This window comes from Pholcus phalangioides, unplaced genomic scaffold (genome assembly GCF_987345545.1).
Source record: "Pholcus phalangioides strain wild (caught in Gottingen) unplaced genomic scaffold, Ppha-v1.0 ptg000011l_1, whole genome shotgun sequence".
NCBI lineage: Eukaryota > Metazoa > Arthropoda > Arachnida > Araneae > Pholcidae > Pholcus > Pholcus phalangioides.
This window is the reverse complement of record NW_028301604.1, coordinates 9,872,343-9,889,869: the sequence shown is the minus strand read 5'-3', so window position 1 is coordinate 9,889,869 and position 17,527 is coordinate 9,872,343. Positions and strand designations below refer to the sequence as shown.

The 17,527-nt window shown below is 33.5% G+C and overlaps 1 protein-coding gene across 2 annotated transcripts in view; it reads right to left on the bottom strand.

Moving 5' to 3' along the window:
• The window catches only part of LOC149080027 (uncharacterized), a 193,098-nt gene that overhangs the window by 129,611 nt on the left and 45,960 nt on the right, over positions 1-17,527 (bottom strand). For both annotated transcript variants that reach the window (XM_089238968.1, XM_089238969.1), the window contains exon 2: positions 16,374-16,507. The gene's annotated coding sequence lies outside the window, so the exon portion shown is untranslated. The remainder of the gene's footprint in view (positions 1-16,373; positions 16,508-17,527) is intronic.

The window sequence follows — 17,527 nt, the reverse complement described above, 5'->3', positions numbered from 1 at the left end:
AAATTTACATATATTTTTTATTCACAGGGTGATTCACAATTCATGAGACAAACTTAAAAGGGTGATAGAACACACCTAAACAAGCATTTTTCGTCGTGGAATGTGTGGTCGAATATGAAAGGTTAAAGTGCAAACTCTGTAATAAAACATATTGGTGACACACGTTAATGACGCTAATTTTGGCCATGAGGTCCCCAAAGGTGCCAATAGGAATCACGTCCACGATTCCTAGGAGATGAGCTCACAAAAAAAAGTCGAGAGAGAAGAGATATGGTGGGAGACGGGTGCCATGTAAAATGAGCTCGGCGTATCTAATCCGTTGAAGCAGAAATGTAGTCTTTGAGTAATTTCGAATTTTTCCCAGCAAATATGGGTCTACTTCATTATGTTGGAACCATATGCACCCTCGGATGGTTGATAGCACACATCGCAGTTAACTCCAATGAAAAGTATTATAATTTGCTACTGGTGAAGTGCTATTGAGTACTCTCTAAAAGCACTTTTAACGCCTTTGATTTAGAATTCGACCACACACTCCATGACCAAAAATGCTTGTTTAGGTGCTTTATAGTTTAGTAATCCTTTTAAAGTTTGTCCCATGAATTTAGAATCACCTTGAATTAAAACGTAAATCTGTATGTCGGAAGTAAAGGGCGCCATGTCACAAAAGGGAAATTTTACAGGGGAGAGCCGCATAAAGATTTTTTTAGTACAGTGTATTTTTATGGAGTTCGCTTGTTTCATGAAGTAAATATCTCTGATATTTATTGAAATGGGACTTAATGTCTTAAACCTACGTATTGTGTAACGAAATTACTGCGAATTAATGGCATTGACGAAAATAGACATAGCACCCTTTACCTCCGGCATACAGAAATAAATAAAGGTTTTGGGGTACACTAAATATTTTCTGAAATGTTTCACACAATACCCTTGAAACAATACAAGAACTTTGACGAAAAAACTTTATATTTTATTTTTAAACAACTGTAAAATATTTAATTCCGAACATATAGCCTTTGTCTATTACACGGCTACTACTATCTGAAACTCTGTTAGACAAATTTGATGAAAATATTTTGTATACGTTTTGAGAAATTGAGTAAAATAATGTAACAAAACACGCGAATCTTATAAAAACACGTTGGGAAAATTTTGTTTGCTGCCTTTAACCCTATATGGTCTCGTGCAGAGCCGGGACTAGAAGAGAGCAGAGGGGGAAACTTCCCCAGGAGGAAAAAATTAGCGGATGTCAAATTTTGGATGGGAGGAAAAAAACACCATTGCCAAATTATCAAGTTCCAAAGTGATGAGGGCGGCAAAATAACAATTGTGTGATTGTGAATTTTGTGAATACAATAAATATATTTTTTTTTAAATCGGCAATTTACACAAAATTTGTCATTTGAAGGTAGTCAATTGCCTTAAATATGTAAAAACAAATTGAGAAAGCAAAAAACAAGTACGTATTTCTTAAATATCAATTTCTTTCGAGAGACAGTTTTGGTTTGAAAATTTTAAAAATAAACGTTCCAGTTACGGTTTTTGGTACCCTAAGGGAATACGAAAAATAACCTTTTAGAGTACATTTAACAACGTAAGCGACCTTTCACCTACTCGTCGTCTATTTTACATTAAAATTTATTCAGTAATGTTGTATTTGTTTAAAAATAAATAAATAAGCATTCACAGTGTGTGAAGCACACGACAAAAAATCATATAAGTTGCAAGTCTTTTTGGTTTTTTTTTGTTTAAAGCTGAAAAATGAAAATGTTTCTTACGGCTATATTAATATATGTTCCCCGAGTTGCACGATGCCATATATTTCTTTTCTTTTGAATAAAAAAAATGAAGAATTAGACTCTTAACTAAAACTCGTCACAAGTAAATAAATGAAGCTATGAAACACATGAAAATGAAATTTAAAAAAAAGTAAATCGACATAAAGAAATGATGCTGTAATGTTTTCTCTCATAAACACGATTTTAGGGGTTTTTTTTCTTTAATCTTCATTTCACGTTTGTTCGTGCTAACAAATGAAAAATAATAATAATAAAACAACAACTGTGACGAGTTCACAACAGATGAAATACACAGTTAAAGTGTATTACTTTGAAAATAACCCAATAAAAATCAGGGTCAAAGTTTAAAGGTGCGAGAGAAACAGTTCATGACAGTAAAAATAATAAAACAAGTTTAGGTTAAAAGGGGCGCCTCTCTTAAAAAAGACTCTTACTCTCAATGAAAGAAGCTTCTCCTTTCCAGGTAAGTACGTTTTTTTTCTTTGAAGATTTTACACAAAATACGGTCTCTTCCTCATATTGCCATTAAAATTATGAAATGTATTTATCTGCTTGGCAGTCGTGTGTTCAACACTCCTTTGTATGCGTGGGCCTTTTTCTCTAGATTATAGCACGGTTATCTATGAACTTCTCTTTAGTATCAGTCAAAATTTAGAATCCGATTAGCCCGTCAGAGAACATAAACATGGTATGAAAATATGAGCAAATAAAATATTTTCCATATTTTTGAAAGTGTCTAAATGTTATGAGTAATTAATCAGAAATCAAAACGATCCACATTGATTATCGTGTAAAACAAACTTGATGCAAATCTAAAAGCTGTCATGTGTAGTCTTTTGACCCTTCATTTACTGAAGATACTTCTACGTACCACTTCATACACACACTTATATTAATCGAAAAAATGGCAACAACAACTGATGGTAAAAAATGAGATACGTAAAATGAACTTCGGATCACTCGGAAATGGCAAGAAATGCTTTTCAGTTATCTTTTCCATGTTATACAGTGCTTTATTTTTCCACAAGTCTTTTTGTGAGAGAGCCTGGCAATGAAGGCCTGTAAATAGAAACTAATGATTTTGACTTAATTAAAATTTTTAACAATAATTATTTTTTTTGTCATTTTTTAAATTATAATTTTCCGAGCTTTTCCAATAAACAACAGTATTTATTAATATCATCATTGTTAATTTATTTGTCAAAATGCAGCCTTACAGATGGTACACCTGTACAGTATTTACAACTTGTTTTTAAGTTTAAAGAACTCATTTTCCTTTCCTTTGTGCCTATTTAATGTCAAAAGCTATTCGATGAATAAAAAACGAAATTAAACTTTTTTTCGGGAAGATATTTCTGGATTCCAAACAGTTTAACGTGTTTCATAATTGCTAGAAATGGATTTCATGAGAATAACTCGTTGGTATAATGAATGATATTAAATACTTATAGAAATTTTAAAAGAGATTCGAACATATGAACGGCATTTATCGTATGAAAGTTTTACGTTTCAGTTTTTAAAGAAAGGTCAAATTTCCTGTGTTGGTCTATTTTTAGAAGAAAGGCCTGAATATGAATGGAAGTTTAAAATTAAACTATACTGAGTGGCCAAAAAAAGAATGTCACAATACCTACTGTGAAAACCTCAGAGAAAATTTTACGATCTGCAATGGGCTTTTGGACTGGACTAGGATCCACATTACTGTCAGTCAACAAAATAAAATCATCTCTCTCAGCATGCTTAATAACCACATTTTATCCATCAATGGGCGCTTTCTTCTATGAATTGATGACATGCCCCAGGATGAAAACGCTGAGGTACTTTAATCTGAATCTGTAGAAAATTGGCAGAAAAGCACAAGGCAACATTCGTACACTTAGATTGGTCACTGTCTAGTTCCTACCTAATTCTAATCGAGAGCATACAGACATTATTAGAGAGGAATCTGAGTAGTCGTCTCTTTTTCTTGATCCACATAGGGGAAACAGTGATGCAAACTAGTCTAGAAATAAGAGTTGAGATGTTGATTGCATGATTCCATACAATTAAGGTCACGATGCAATTCGTGCTAAAGGAACCCAACAAAGTATTCGACTTTTTTCACCAGGTAGGGTATTAAATTCAATACCGTACTTGAAAATAAAATGGCTCTCTGAAATGTTTTTGTTGAAGGACACACATTTTTTTTTTAAGTTTCTGTCTATCTACTATACACGTATTTTAATGCAGCTAATGTAACTGTGTTGGTCGTTTTAAAAGAACTTATCAAAATAGTTGATATGGTGTTAGTGATAACGAGGCAGGTCGAACGTGATCGTGAAAGATTAGTATTAAAAAGAATCGGGCACGTTTCACGTCCGCTATTTTTATAGATAAAAAAAAAAGTTTTTGCTTTTTTCCCCCACGCAAAAAAGCACTTGGAAAACTAGTCTGTGGCTTTTAGGAATGTATATAAATTTACACAAATTCAAAACAACTTAACGTTCCTCACCTTCAAAAACTCGCAAAATAATAATAAAAAAGAAAAAAAAAAAGATAACGAAAAAGAAGCTTTTCTTTTTAAGGATTTCTTGATGAGCTCAGAAAAAGAGAGTGAGTTGAAGTCGTGAGATCACGAATGCGTGCTCAAGGTTGAAGGGCAGGGGACGAAGGTCACGTAGGTCCAGTCGCGCATTCCTAAGTGAACCTTCGGGTCACGTGAAAGACAAAAAAAAAAGATATCGTTAAAGAGAATAATAAAAAAAGGGGGGCCAAAAGATGTGAACACAGAACTAAGGTCACGTCCAACCATTGCCCCATCTCAAGTTGCCTTCTTTATATATCAAGGAAAGGTAGATCCCTCGAGCCCAAAACTAAGATTAAAAAAAAGTTTTCTGTTTCTTCAGAAATGGAAGATATAAGAGAAAAAAATCTTTTTTCCCAGATAATATTACTCCAGATAAGATCAAAATCTTTCGCCGTCGACTTCGTATATATTATAGTTGGTCGCCATTGTGACCTTTTCCCTAACGTCTCACGAAGGCTTTCGTCATAACCCTACGTGCTGACTTCTCAACGAGGGCCACCTGTTACTTGATTATTCCCGGCACACGTCCACTAAAATACCTCCCACTTGTTTCCTCTTATTTTATATATTCTCCAGTAGGGTGCATAGTTATGTCACACGAAATGGAGAGAAACCCGGAAACGAGCACACGCCATACATATATAGACAAAGTTGAGTGTTCTTCCTAATGACCAATTTAATGACGCACTTCGGGACAATAAGCCGTATCAAGATGACATGCAATAACTATCCGAAAGTGAGAATTTCTATACTCGCTGTAAATAAATTCCTTTCCCACAGAAGCTGCCGTTTTTAAATAAGAATGACTCGGGGAGAGCATAAAATTTTAATGTTCAATTCAACTTACGTGTTTTTTAGAACATGGAATATTCACAAACAATAAGTAGGGGAAACTGTTGCACCTTTGACCGTAGTAGACCTTGAAACACTTGAAATAATTTTAATAGTATTGTAGTTGATGTTTTTCGAGCGCAAGAGATTAGCAATACATAACCTCGCAATTGAATATAGTTTCGGCTCTTTGTCTGTGACCTTGACAGAGTCCCAAGAAGGCACAAAAAGTAAAAAAATTATGTGCTTGTTTTTGCTGTGTTTCTTCTCAACATTGCAAGTTTAGTGAACTATATTTAGTAATTATAATCCATGCAATTACTTCTTGAATCATACTAAGTGCTCAATCATACTAAGTACTGTGAAAAAGCTACTAATATTTTTTACAAATAATGGAACAACGTGTACATTGAAAAAAAAAATCGTGTACCTCTGAACAGTATAAATCTTGAAATATTCCTAGTTTAAATTCGAATACTCAAGTTACATAAATTTTTAATACTTTTTTAAACTTTTAAATGCAATTTATACTTTGGATTTTAGTTCCATATAATTTCTTTCCTATAAAAACTTCAACTACTCCCATTTCTTCTCTTCCATCTACCTTTAGGATGTTTTCCAGTCAATTGTGTGTGAAAAAACATAAGTTTACAGTGTGGAATCTGTGCGACAAAAACTTTTACCAAGTCAATTTCCTTAGGAGGAGCGGTGAGAAAATATTTTATTGTTCATGAGTGCCAGATACAGCAAATGTTGACATCACGGATGTTATATCTCTAATGCAATCACCTGTCATCGAAGGAACAGCCAGAACAAAAGTTAAAAACATTTAATTTTCATTCCTACGAGTATAATGTAGAATAATTATGCTACATCGATATAAATACGTTCCTACCTCTATTGTTGTAACTTTTGTGTGCATATATTAATTATCATATTTGTGTCATTATTTTGATATTTTCAATTTCAATATATGATTTATATTTAAAAAATACTCATTATATACAACCTCTGACAATAAAGTTCGGTGAATGAAGTCAGAACGGCCGATCTGGCAACACTGGCGAAGCAAAACGCTGCACATGCGTAGCGGCAAGTGTTGACCATCTGCCGCCACCGTTGTTCAGTTGAGCGTCGTTTGTGTTCCGTGAAAGACTTGTTTTACAAAGTGCTTGTTTATTGCGTTGGTTCTTAACTGAGAACAAGAAAATCCACAAGGAATTTCTACCTGAGGGAACGACGATGAATGCTGCAAGGTACATTGAAATTTTGACCCGTTTCATGAAACGTCTACGCAGGGTACGACCTCAGTACGCACAACAAGGTTTATGGTTTCTTGTTCACGACAATGCTCGCCCTCACACAGCCAATATCGTCAAACAGTTCCTGGCAAAAAAGGGGGTGGTGCAAATTTAACATCCACCATACTCGCCGGATCTCAATCCTCTAGACTTCTTCCTATTCCCACGACTCAAACTCACTTTGAAACGAAAGAGATTTGACGATACTCCTGACATCCAACGAAACGTGACGAGGCTTTTGAACTCCATCCCAAAAGAAGACTTCTTGCAAAGTTTCCAGGACATGTATAGGAAATCTCAGCGGTGCATAGTAATGGGAGGTGATTATTTCGAAGGACAGTAAGGCAACTTTCGTTAACATTTCATCTACGTTAATGTTACAGGACTATTCACCGAACTTTATTGTCAGAGGTTGTATTATTTTTCCAGTAATTTTTGAATTTTTTGACTTTGTAATTTTACCCTGTTACAAGGTGCAACAGTGCATGCTTCAAGGTACAAGACCATTTGTTCTACAGTACCTTGGAACATTTTTGCCTTTTCAAAAATCTACATTTCACATGATTACAATATGAAAGAAAGGCAATTTAAAATTTTTATGGTGTTCAGCAGTATACAGGTACTAAAAATGAATTTAGTGGAATTTTACGGTAAAAATTATCCGAGAAAAAAAAGTTTGAAAAATAAATGCGCTAAGTCTTCCGTATATGTTTGGTGTTTTGTGGACGCTTAAGTCACTAAGAAATTCGGAAACAAAAATTGACTATCTATAACAGGTGCAGATCCGAAAGAGGAGGTGAGAGGCCCAAGATCCTTAGTGCAAAACCTAACTACCCTAATTTCAAAATATATAAGGTGCTGGCATGTATAGCTGTAACTAGAAAAGTGAAACACCGGCGATTTGTTCCTTAAAGATCTTGCTTAGGCTTTTTCTTCCATTTCTCAAAACCGAGTATAGAAATATTAAACTGAGGTTTCACAAAAATAAATGTGAAATAATTCAACATCAGCTGATCATCTACTACAAAATGGCAGAATAATAAAACATTTTTCACAATCCTATGTGCTGCTTCCAAAAGATGGCGCAGATCATTCACACACACGCACAATCGATATTCAAATATCCAATATCAATTTTTTCCGAATGACTTTGGAATTAACTCTTTCTTTTTATTCGCGTGCATCCAAAAACACGTTATGTAATATTATTGTGCATATAATCACTAGGACTTTTAATTATAGAACTAAGGTCACTGGGAAATCAAAATATATATAAAAGTGATACCAAGGAATAAACTAAAGTCATTGAAAATTCTAATGAATTATTTACTAGATTTCATAAAATGGGGTTATCACGTGCGTTGAATCGAAAGTTGTCACAGATGGGAAAAGTTTCATTGCATCATTTTTTAATGTTCAGTAACTTAATGAATAAAAGAAGCTATAACATGGCAACTCCATATCGAATTGATACACTGAGTAGCCAAAATAAAAAAAAATTCGCGGTATGTTGTACTGCATGCCTCAGAAGTGCTATTCTTTCTGTTGAGCTGGACTACGGTCAGCAATGCTGCGAGTAAACAAAATTATGTACCTGACTCCTCTCAGCATACTTGATTACTATATTTATCAATTAATAGAGATTTTCCTATATAAAAATTTCCTGATATGTCTCAGAACCACAACGACGAAATACTTTGATTTCAAACTTTGAAAAAATATCGAAAAAGCACTAAGCATCATTCGGAAATTTGAATTGGCTACCACTTATACACAAGAGTCCAATCAAAAGCCTATAAACCTAATTAGAGAAATCTTGGGGTTCATTTGATTCCTTCCTGATTCACCAAGTAAAGCAATGATTCAAATTAAGGTAGAAATAAGTGTGGAGGTATTGCATGACCACATAAAGTTAGCGCCATGATGAAATTCGTTGTAAAGATCAACAATAAAGTACAGTGATACCTCGGCTAACGAAGATAATTCGTTCTAGAATCACGTTTGTTAGCCGAAACGTGATTTCCTTTAGGTTTCTATAGAAAATCGTTCATTTCGTTCTAGGTATGGCCTAAAGTTTAAAGATAACATTTAAAATACAGAGGTGCACTTTAAAAACGACGAAAACTAACCGAAGGCTAAAATGAGCAGCTTCAAAATTGGATAAATGATAATTTACAGAAGGATGAGATACTTAAGAGATCTTTTAAAATATTTTACACAAATGTACACAACTAAGTTGAGTTCGTAGGTGTCTCCATTCATTTGTGATTTGCTAAGCTCATTTCTGTGTCTGATGGAGATTTGGATAGATTTGCAGACGGAAAGGATAAGCTCCTAGAATGTCCAGACTGTTCAGTTCGATGCTAAAATTCTTGCACTGAACGAACGCCTTGTCGGAAAATTTAAGCTTCTTATTTTTTCAATGCATTTCATTTTCTATTAGCTGAATCTTCCATTTTGCATGAAATAATTCAAACTTTCAGAAAGAGAAGTGGAGACACATTTAGAAAATATTCCGAGGTTCACATGAGTTAATTGGGATCGAGTGACAGTAATTCTAATGATAATGATTGGGGCTAAAACTCAGCTCACGACGCGGCTGTTTTATGTTAGCGCGTGCATCCACATCAACTAAAATGTTTGTTAGCCAAATCCGCATTCGTTAGTCGAGGCAGAAAAAATCACGAAAAAATCTTCGTTAGCCAAAAAATTCGTAAGCCGATGCGTTCGTTAGCCGGGGTATCACTGTGTCAGAGTAAATTATTATTTTTTGGCCAAGCGTGCTGTAATTCGGTGTAAAGATCTTCAACATAGTATCACATATAGTAAATGAATTCTTTTTAGCCAAGTAGATGTTAAATTAATGTCCAAGTTTTTTCATAGAATGTTTTAACACCATTCAAATACTAAATATTTTTAATGTACCAATTCCCATATAGATGTCTTTAAATACTATTATAAAGAAAAGAATATTTTCTGTGGATTGATCGTTTAGCGCTTTGAAATAGTGCAACTGTTTTATGAATGGGTGAGTAAATGGAAAGAAGCAAAAAGAAGAAAAGAAAGAAGCAATTTAGACGTTCTTTTTTTCCTCACACCGTGATTTGCTCTTTCTTCACCCATTTTCTAGAATTGTCTAAGTACCGTGAGATATGAGTTTCAACACAAGACGTGCTCTTTTCTTTTGTATCCTCGTTCTGCAACCTCCTCACACTTACCCTACCACAAGAGGAATCACTATTAAGAAAGCTCAATGCCAGGCTAAATTGCTTCGAGAGTAAGTAGCCATCTTTTAATCATCGTTACATGACCGTTACGCGAGAACGTCCCTCCTACTTTGGCTACGCTTCTTAAATACAATAATCTCGTTTATCGTGCAATTCTAACATTTCTTTTTTCATCTTTTCTTTTTCTTTCTTTTTTTTTTTTTTTGCACACGAAGCCTGTAAATATCAAGTCAAGCTTCAATTTTTTTTTTCATTGTTCATTAGGACATTTGCTTAATTATAGGCCGTTAATCAGTCAGAACTTGCCAGCCTGTAACGGACGAGCCGTCACGTCACTGCACTTAGTAGACATCGATATTTTCAACTCACCCATTTGATTAACGTGAGTATTACCCGATTTTTTCAGGCGTGAAGGTCTTCGTCCACTTAATGTATCTGTAAGAATATATTTCGTACTCTAGACGTTTGTTACTAAATGTTTTTTTTTCCTTGTCGGTTTTATATACATCAAAGGTCGTAAATATACCGTATGTACATCTTTTCTTAGTAGTAAAATATTCGAAAAATATCATACGTTTCATTTTTCCCTCATATCGTAGACGTTTAATTCGGAAACATCAGTTCGATGATCAAATTAAATTTAAAAAAAATCAAATCAATATTCAAATCGATAATATACATTTTCAGTTATACAGGGTGTCCTGTAACTGCTAGCATGGCCTTTATCTCGTCAACCGTCCGTCTTAGAGGTATGATTCCAATCTAAAAAATGCTTAACAGGCATTCAAATATTACCTTGTACCAGTTTTGAGAGGGAAAATACTGTGTGTACCAAAATAAAAAAAAAGTTTTATACAGTCATTTTGTCGTCTAACTTCCAATTATAATGTTGTTGCCCTGTCTCTCCTGATGCCAACAAAAGATTTTCATGTGTCTAAGTGCAATCAGAATATTCATAGAGACATTCGAATTCGGAAAAACGGAAGAGATTTGGGAAAGAACAGCGTTAAATGCGAGAAAACCGTTTTACCCGCATCTAACGCTGCTCTTTCCCAAATTTCCTCCGTTTTTCGAATTAGAATATCTCTGAATATTGCACTTAGGAACATGAAATTTTTTTGTTGGCATCAGAAGAGACAAGGCAAGAACTTTTCAATTGGAAGTTGAAAAACAGGGGGGGGGGGACTGTGTAAAAGTTATATTTTTTTATTTTGTTACACACTGTATTTTCACTCTCAAAACTAGTACAGGGTAATTTTTGAATGCCTTTTGAGCAATTTTTTTGAATTGGAATCATACCTCTACGACGGATGGTTGATGAGATAAAGGCCGTGCTAGCATTTGCAAGACACCCTGTATAGTAATGTTGAACACTCAGTTGTGTGAATTCAACACAATTGACACGTTTTTTTAAAAAGATGTACAATAAAAGTAGTGAAATAAATCAAGAAGCTATCCAACTATCCATACTTAGGTAAGACAACCATAATAATTTTTTACGGGTAAAGTGTATCATATAATATTAATTATTAGTTTTTTCTTTCGTGATATATGCGTTTATATTGGGTTGCTGTATTTTGGTTATATTTGACATCCATATTTTTTATGGGCATCTTTTTTCAGCCACCTCGTTGGGAAATTGGCCTGTTGTGGCATTTGTGTGTGTATTTGTATTAGTATTTTAAATTCCCATCAAAATTGATTTAAACTCCAAGTGCAGGTGCAATTCGTCTGATGATCGTGGTACGAAAATTCGCTGAAAAATGAACAAATTAACAAATTTGTTAACATATCTTAACTGACATCTCTGCGAAAATACATTAACACTTTAAACGGCATAGCAAAAATCACCAAACTCTAGTAACATATTATATAATTTTTTTATGAAGTAGGTTTTCTTCTAATTTTCACGGGGGGGGGGGAGATAGGAAAATGCGTTTCATTGAGAGAAATCAGTATTATAAAATATCTGTACTCTTGTTATATTGCTAGAATAAAAGGCTCTTTAGAAGGCGAGATATTTCGTCAGTTCCTGTGAAAGGGTTAAATTATAGGGTTTCTCTAATAGGGTCATCCTCCATTCATTATAAAACCGGCTGTGTGGAGAGTTCCTTTAATAGAGCCTAACTAATGTGTGTGTGAGAAAATTTTCAGAACAGAAACTTTGCCCCTTTGGAAAGTGGCACTTCAAAGAGGTTGCTCTGTATAAACCTCGTAGCTTTTATAATAGGTCTAAATTAACCTAATTAGCTTACGTGTGCATGAAACGACGATGACTGGATATAAAAAAGCATTCAAACACTTATTATTAATGTGAGATACATTTTTGCATTGTGCTTATATTAAATTAACATCAATATCAACCACGATTAATTAGTATTAATATAATTAGAATATTATCAATGCCCTTAATTATTATTAACATATAAATCAACATACTCAACTTAATATTTACGTGATTAATTTATATCAATGATAATTCAAAAAAATCAAATATTTTTTTTATTTTTCAAAATTCTGATTTTTTGAAATTCAATTTTCGAATTGGACATATCTTGCACATTAAATAAAATATTTGATTCAAAGTTTAATTACATTATTTACAGAAATATCATAGTTAAAAAAATACCAAATTTTTTTTGCTTGAATACTGCATCTTTACACTGTTTTTTAAATAACGTGGATAATTATTATTTAAATCAATTAACATCTAACATGGAAGAGAGAATTTTTGGTATCGTGCAATATATGAAAAGGTATGAAAGAAAAAGGAAAGAAATGAGAATAAATGAAACTCGTTCGTAAAAACGGAAATTTTTCGTCATTTGACGGACGAGAGAGAAAAATGAGTTTTCACGCGTTGCACGTCATGGTACAGTGAAAACGCTTTTACAGGCACTCGATTCGGCTGACACATTCTAAATACATACCGTAACTTGGGGTTACTTGGACACAAAAAGTAAACATTTTTGTACTTTTCTTACCAAAGGAAGCCTTAAAAACATCAACTATGCTGATAACCTGATTTTTACTACTTTTTTCATATTTTTTTGTTTTTCAAACCAAAATTTTAATTTTTATGTATACATAATAAAGTATTGAAATTCGGGTTCAAGTAACCCCCGGGTTCAGGTTTTCTTGGACTCTGACGCAAGCTGCATTTCCGAAGAAATAAAAAATTTCAATAGGTAATGAGGTAAAGTAGGACCTTGGATCTGGAAATAAAACCCCTAGAGACATTTTAGTTGTAAGAATGTTTGTGTAATTTGATATTAAATTTGAAACTAAATCATAAACTATGTGAATGAAATATGTTAGCACCCAAATCTTTCTAGCTCTACTAATGTATGAAAAAGCTATTTTTTACATTGTAACTGAACCGTAGCTAATGAAAGAAAATTGACAAAAGGCGATGATATATCAATTATTTTTGCGGTAAAATTTGAAAATGCATGATGAAATATGCAGCTAGGGATTATTCGGAGCCATTTCCTGACTAGGTTCAAGTAATCCCATTTTTAGTTTACCAGCACACTGTTCATTACTTATAAATTTTGCTGAGTTAATTGGTTCGCTGTCTAGCTAAAACTATTGTTATTTTCATTGTTATTTCTATTGTTATTATCACAAAGCAACATAACTTGAACTAAGAAAAGGCAGGAAGAGCAGGAACGTAGTTCGGCGCTTCAGGCACTAATTTAGCTAGTGATGCTACCCGTTGAAGATGAAGAGATGTGAAATCATGTCTATATTTGTATAACCACAGAATCAGGAGTGATTTAAACATTTTTTTTGTCTTGGGTTCAAGTATCCCCCAGGGAACAAGTAGCCCCAGTTTACGGTACTGTATATAATAACTAATATTTTTCGTCATTTTTGAATATCTCAAAAATATGATCGATAAATATTATTCACTATAAACTTTTTAATTCAAAAATTTACATTATTTTTCCTTCTTCAAATGTTGCTGTGAAAAATAAGTCGAAAATATTTAGATTTTGCTTAACGAATTAAATAAAATCTATTATATTATATCGTCGAGAAATATTGTTTGGGCTGAAATAGTATATATTGTTTAAAACAGGGGTCTTCAACCCAAGACACTGATTAGTGAAAAATGAAATCAGCATTCCACTATTTGAAACTGTAATCGTAATTCTCATTCATTTCGCACGTTTTTTCTAATCATGCGAACAGTTGGTATATCGACATAAAAATCAAATCTTGACCAGAATTATTACAGAACAGTTTTCACTTTAAATCAATAAGAGTAAAAATAATTTATTAAAATTCTCTTAATTTCATCAGAAAATTTTTTATCAATAGTGGTCGAGAAGTAGAACCTCGAAATAAATTTGTTGAGGAATTTGCTATTTAAAGATGAAAGTTGTTTGTTTTTCAGCATCAGAGTTTAATAGTACAAAACTCTCAGAATGAGCGAGCTCTAATTAATAATTACTTAATAATTAATGATTGTTTACAATTAATTATTGATAATTATATAATTCATTTATATATATATATATATATATATATATATATATATATATATATATATATATATATATATATATTTTTTTTTTTTTTTTACAAAATAAATTCAAATTTTACCATAACAATTCATTGTATTGTCACCGGGAGGAGGGACTGCCGAACACTATTATTCGCCGCTCTAAATAAACGTGGCACGCGTAACTCCATGAAATAATGGTGTGGCTCCCCGGATGTAAAACGTTGAAGATCCCTACTTTAAAGTATGTATAAAGCGGATTTATATCTGGATATGATGTCAGTTTTTTTTTTTCAAATCTTTTCCCATTTACGTTTAAACAAAAAAATACTAAAATGAGAAAAACACTCAAAAAATACGTATTTCTATGTCGTATTACGATTTTTTTATTATATTTAAATTTTATATTCAAAGTTTTAATTTGTGTAGATGCATGAAAAATACCAGAAAATTTATGTTTATGTGTTCACCAAATTTTTAGTGTTTTTTCAGAAATAGCTTTCTCTTTAAGAAATTTTCCGAAGGAATGAATTTTGAATTCGCCGGAGAAGAATCGCACGCACTCCTGAAATCAGAAATGGATCGCTCTCTTACGCCCTCTATCCTTGAAATGTGGAACCAAATATTTTTCCTGAAATCTAAAAAAGATGAATCCCCGTTCACGTCGGAAGAATCATTATGCAAATCAAGCTTTTTCAATAATCATTTATTTTTATGGCTTTATTTTCGTTTCATAAATTATTTTATTGAAAATCGCATTTTAAGAAGTTTTTGTGTTTTTTGAAATATTTCGCTTTTGCATATATGACTATTTCTCAATTCAATTTGAATTTAATTTTGACTTTTTTTCGTTTGTATGTGATTCTGTTTTTTTCCCTACTTTAATTATTGCCTATATATCGCTAATCATTCCATATTATTTATTCACGTATGTTCATAAAAAATGCACTCCTCGACAACTCACAAGCAAAATTTTCACTCAGTTCACTGCTATTAAAATATATACACTTCTCAATAATTCAAAGTAAAATTCTCACTTATTAACTGTCATCTTATTAAAAACAATCCTATTTAAAACTTTAAAAATTGCATAGTATTTTAATGAAAGAAAGAATATTTCTTATCACTTAATCAACGAAAATAAACATGTATATATCACTAAAATAATTCTGCATGTGTTTAAAATATACGTTATGTGTGTTAAAATATATTTTCGCATTAATATATGAATCAATATTTCATTTTAATATATTAATATTAAAATATGTCACATATTCTATATGTATAAAGCGACATAAATACAGTACCTCAAAAATATTCGATGTTTTCGAAATAGAATTTGGTGAAAGAAATTGCCACAAATGAAAAAAAATTGGTTCATATGAATAATGAAATGAAAATGCGATTTGCAACATGCAGGAAGTTTGGCATCAATGAATGATACTTAATAGTTGAATTATTGAAACACGTGGCAATCATAAATAACAAGAAAAAAAAATATCCCTTAAAAACCTGTATATCGAAAACAGCAATATATTTCGTCCGAAAGATTCGACAGTAACATCACTATCCTATAAGAGAGATTCTTAGAGATATATAATTATATCGAGCTGCATGGAGTCGTGATATTTTATTAGTACAACACGCTTGCTTATAAAGGGATCTTAATCCGCGGCCAGAGAACAACTCTTTTTTGCATTTGCATCCCATTTTCCGATTGGTTTTTCTTTTCTTGTTTTTTTATCCCGAGGAGAGGCTGGGTGAAAATTACTCACGATACCGTCCAAAACGAATTACGAGATCAGTGACCCGCGCTCGCGCGCGAGCTCGTTCTTTAATGCCTTCCGTATTTTTCAGGTTGCCCCTGTTTGGATTAGCGTGTCGTGGAGCCGATGCTGCGGCCTCTTCGTCCTGGGGCCTCTTCGCCTCAGGGAGGGCCATTCTCCTTCTACTTCCAATCCAGAGCCATTGTATACGAAATAAACTCTCAAATGCTCGCCCCAAACGCATTAAAGGTATTATCAAAGCAGTTACCTACTCATCTTCGAAACAAACCGTGATACGCCGACCAATTATGTCCAGAGTTTTCTTTTTTTTATTCCTCCTCAATCAAAACGCTATGTATTTACTACTTACCGTGCTTTTAACCCAAAGATCAAGGCTTCTTCTGGTGATTTGTTGAAGAGATGTGAGCTTTTTTCCCCTCCTTCCGAAGCGGTTAATGTTTCTGAATTCTCTCACGGCCACCAACACAAAATACCGCTTTCAGTCTGAAAAAAATATAAGTTCATAAATACCAGTATCACATAAGAGAGAGCAGTAAGAATATGGAACAGTCATTACTATCATATCAAATATGTATTTTAAAAATCTAACTGTTCACTGTCAGTATTGAACAAAGGAATTTCCTCTTTTCAACATGCATTTTAGAGCATTCAGAAAGTTCAGATTCTCTGGAGAAATCATCTTCCACGATTGTTTTATTTGGAAACAAAAGAAATCTGCAAGTGATGTGTCTGATGAATTTAGGCGTGTGTGGTATCACTGTCACCTTATGTTTGAAACAAAACTGTATCGCAAGTATAAAGAAGCTTGCTCCAATTCCACGCCTTTCCTTTGCTAAGGTCATCAGTAATCGTGCACTAAGCCATTATTGACATCCAGCTTCCCAAAAATAAATCTAGTAATCCATCTAGGGCTCGGGGTCTGAGACAAATGGGGCCCCCACAAAGAATTTCAACTTATTTTGCATGATAATATCCCTTTCGAGGGACCAGAGGAAAAAGTTTGCCCTGGGGCCCTGAGAAGGCACGCTACGGCCTTGCTAGTGATCAAATATTCGTGAAATTACGGCTTATTTTTTCAAGGCTTCCCAGTGACATTTTTATTCGGACGTCCCCAACCCCATGAGCCTCGTCTTCTGGCGACCTGTTGCGGCCCTCCAAAAAGTTGAATTCACTCAAACAGATATGTGAGACATACAGTCATCTTCATAGTCCATATCTACTTGTATCGGCTCATAATTCGATGGCAGTTATCAAAAGAAAAGACGAAGAGATTATAAGAGTATGAAGAGATTTTCATATCAAAAGAAGTGAGGATGCGAAAAATCTAAAGAGAAATAAACGAAGATATAACTCACCGCGGAATGAAAACAACTGAATGCGAAATTTTTGCTCTCCCCTGCTCCAGAACTCACTTCAATGTACTTAGCGCCATCTGTGTTTAAAACGTAGAACTACAAACACGCCCACGCAAAAGTCTGGGAACTTTCTGTACACAGTTATAGG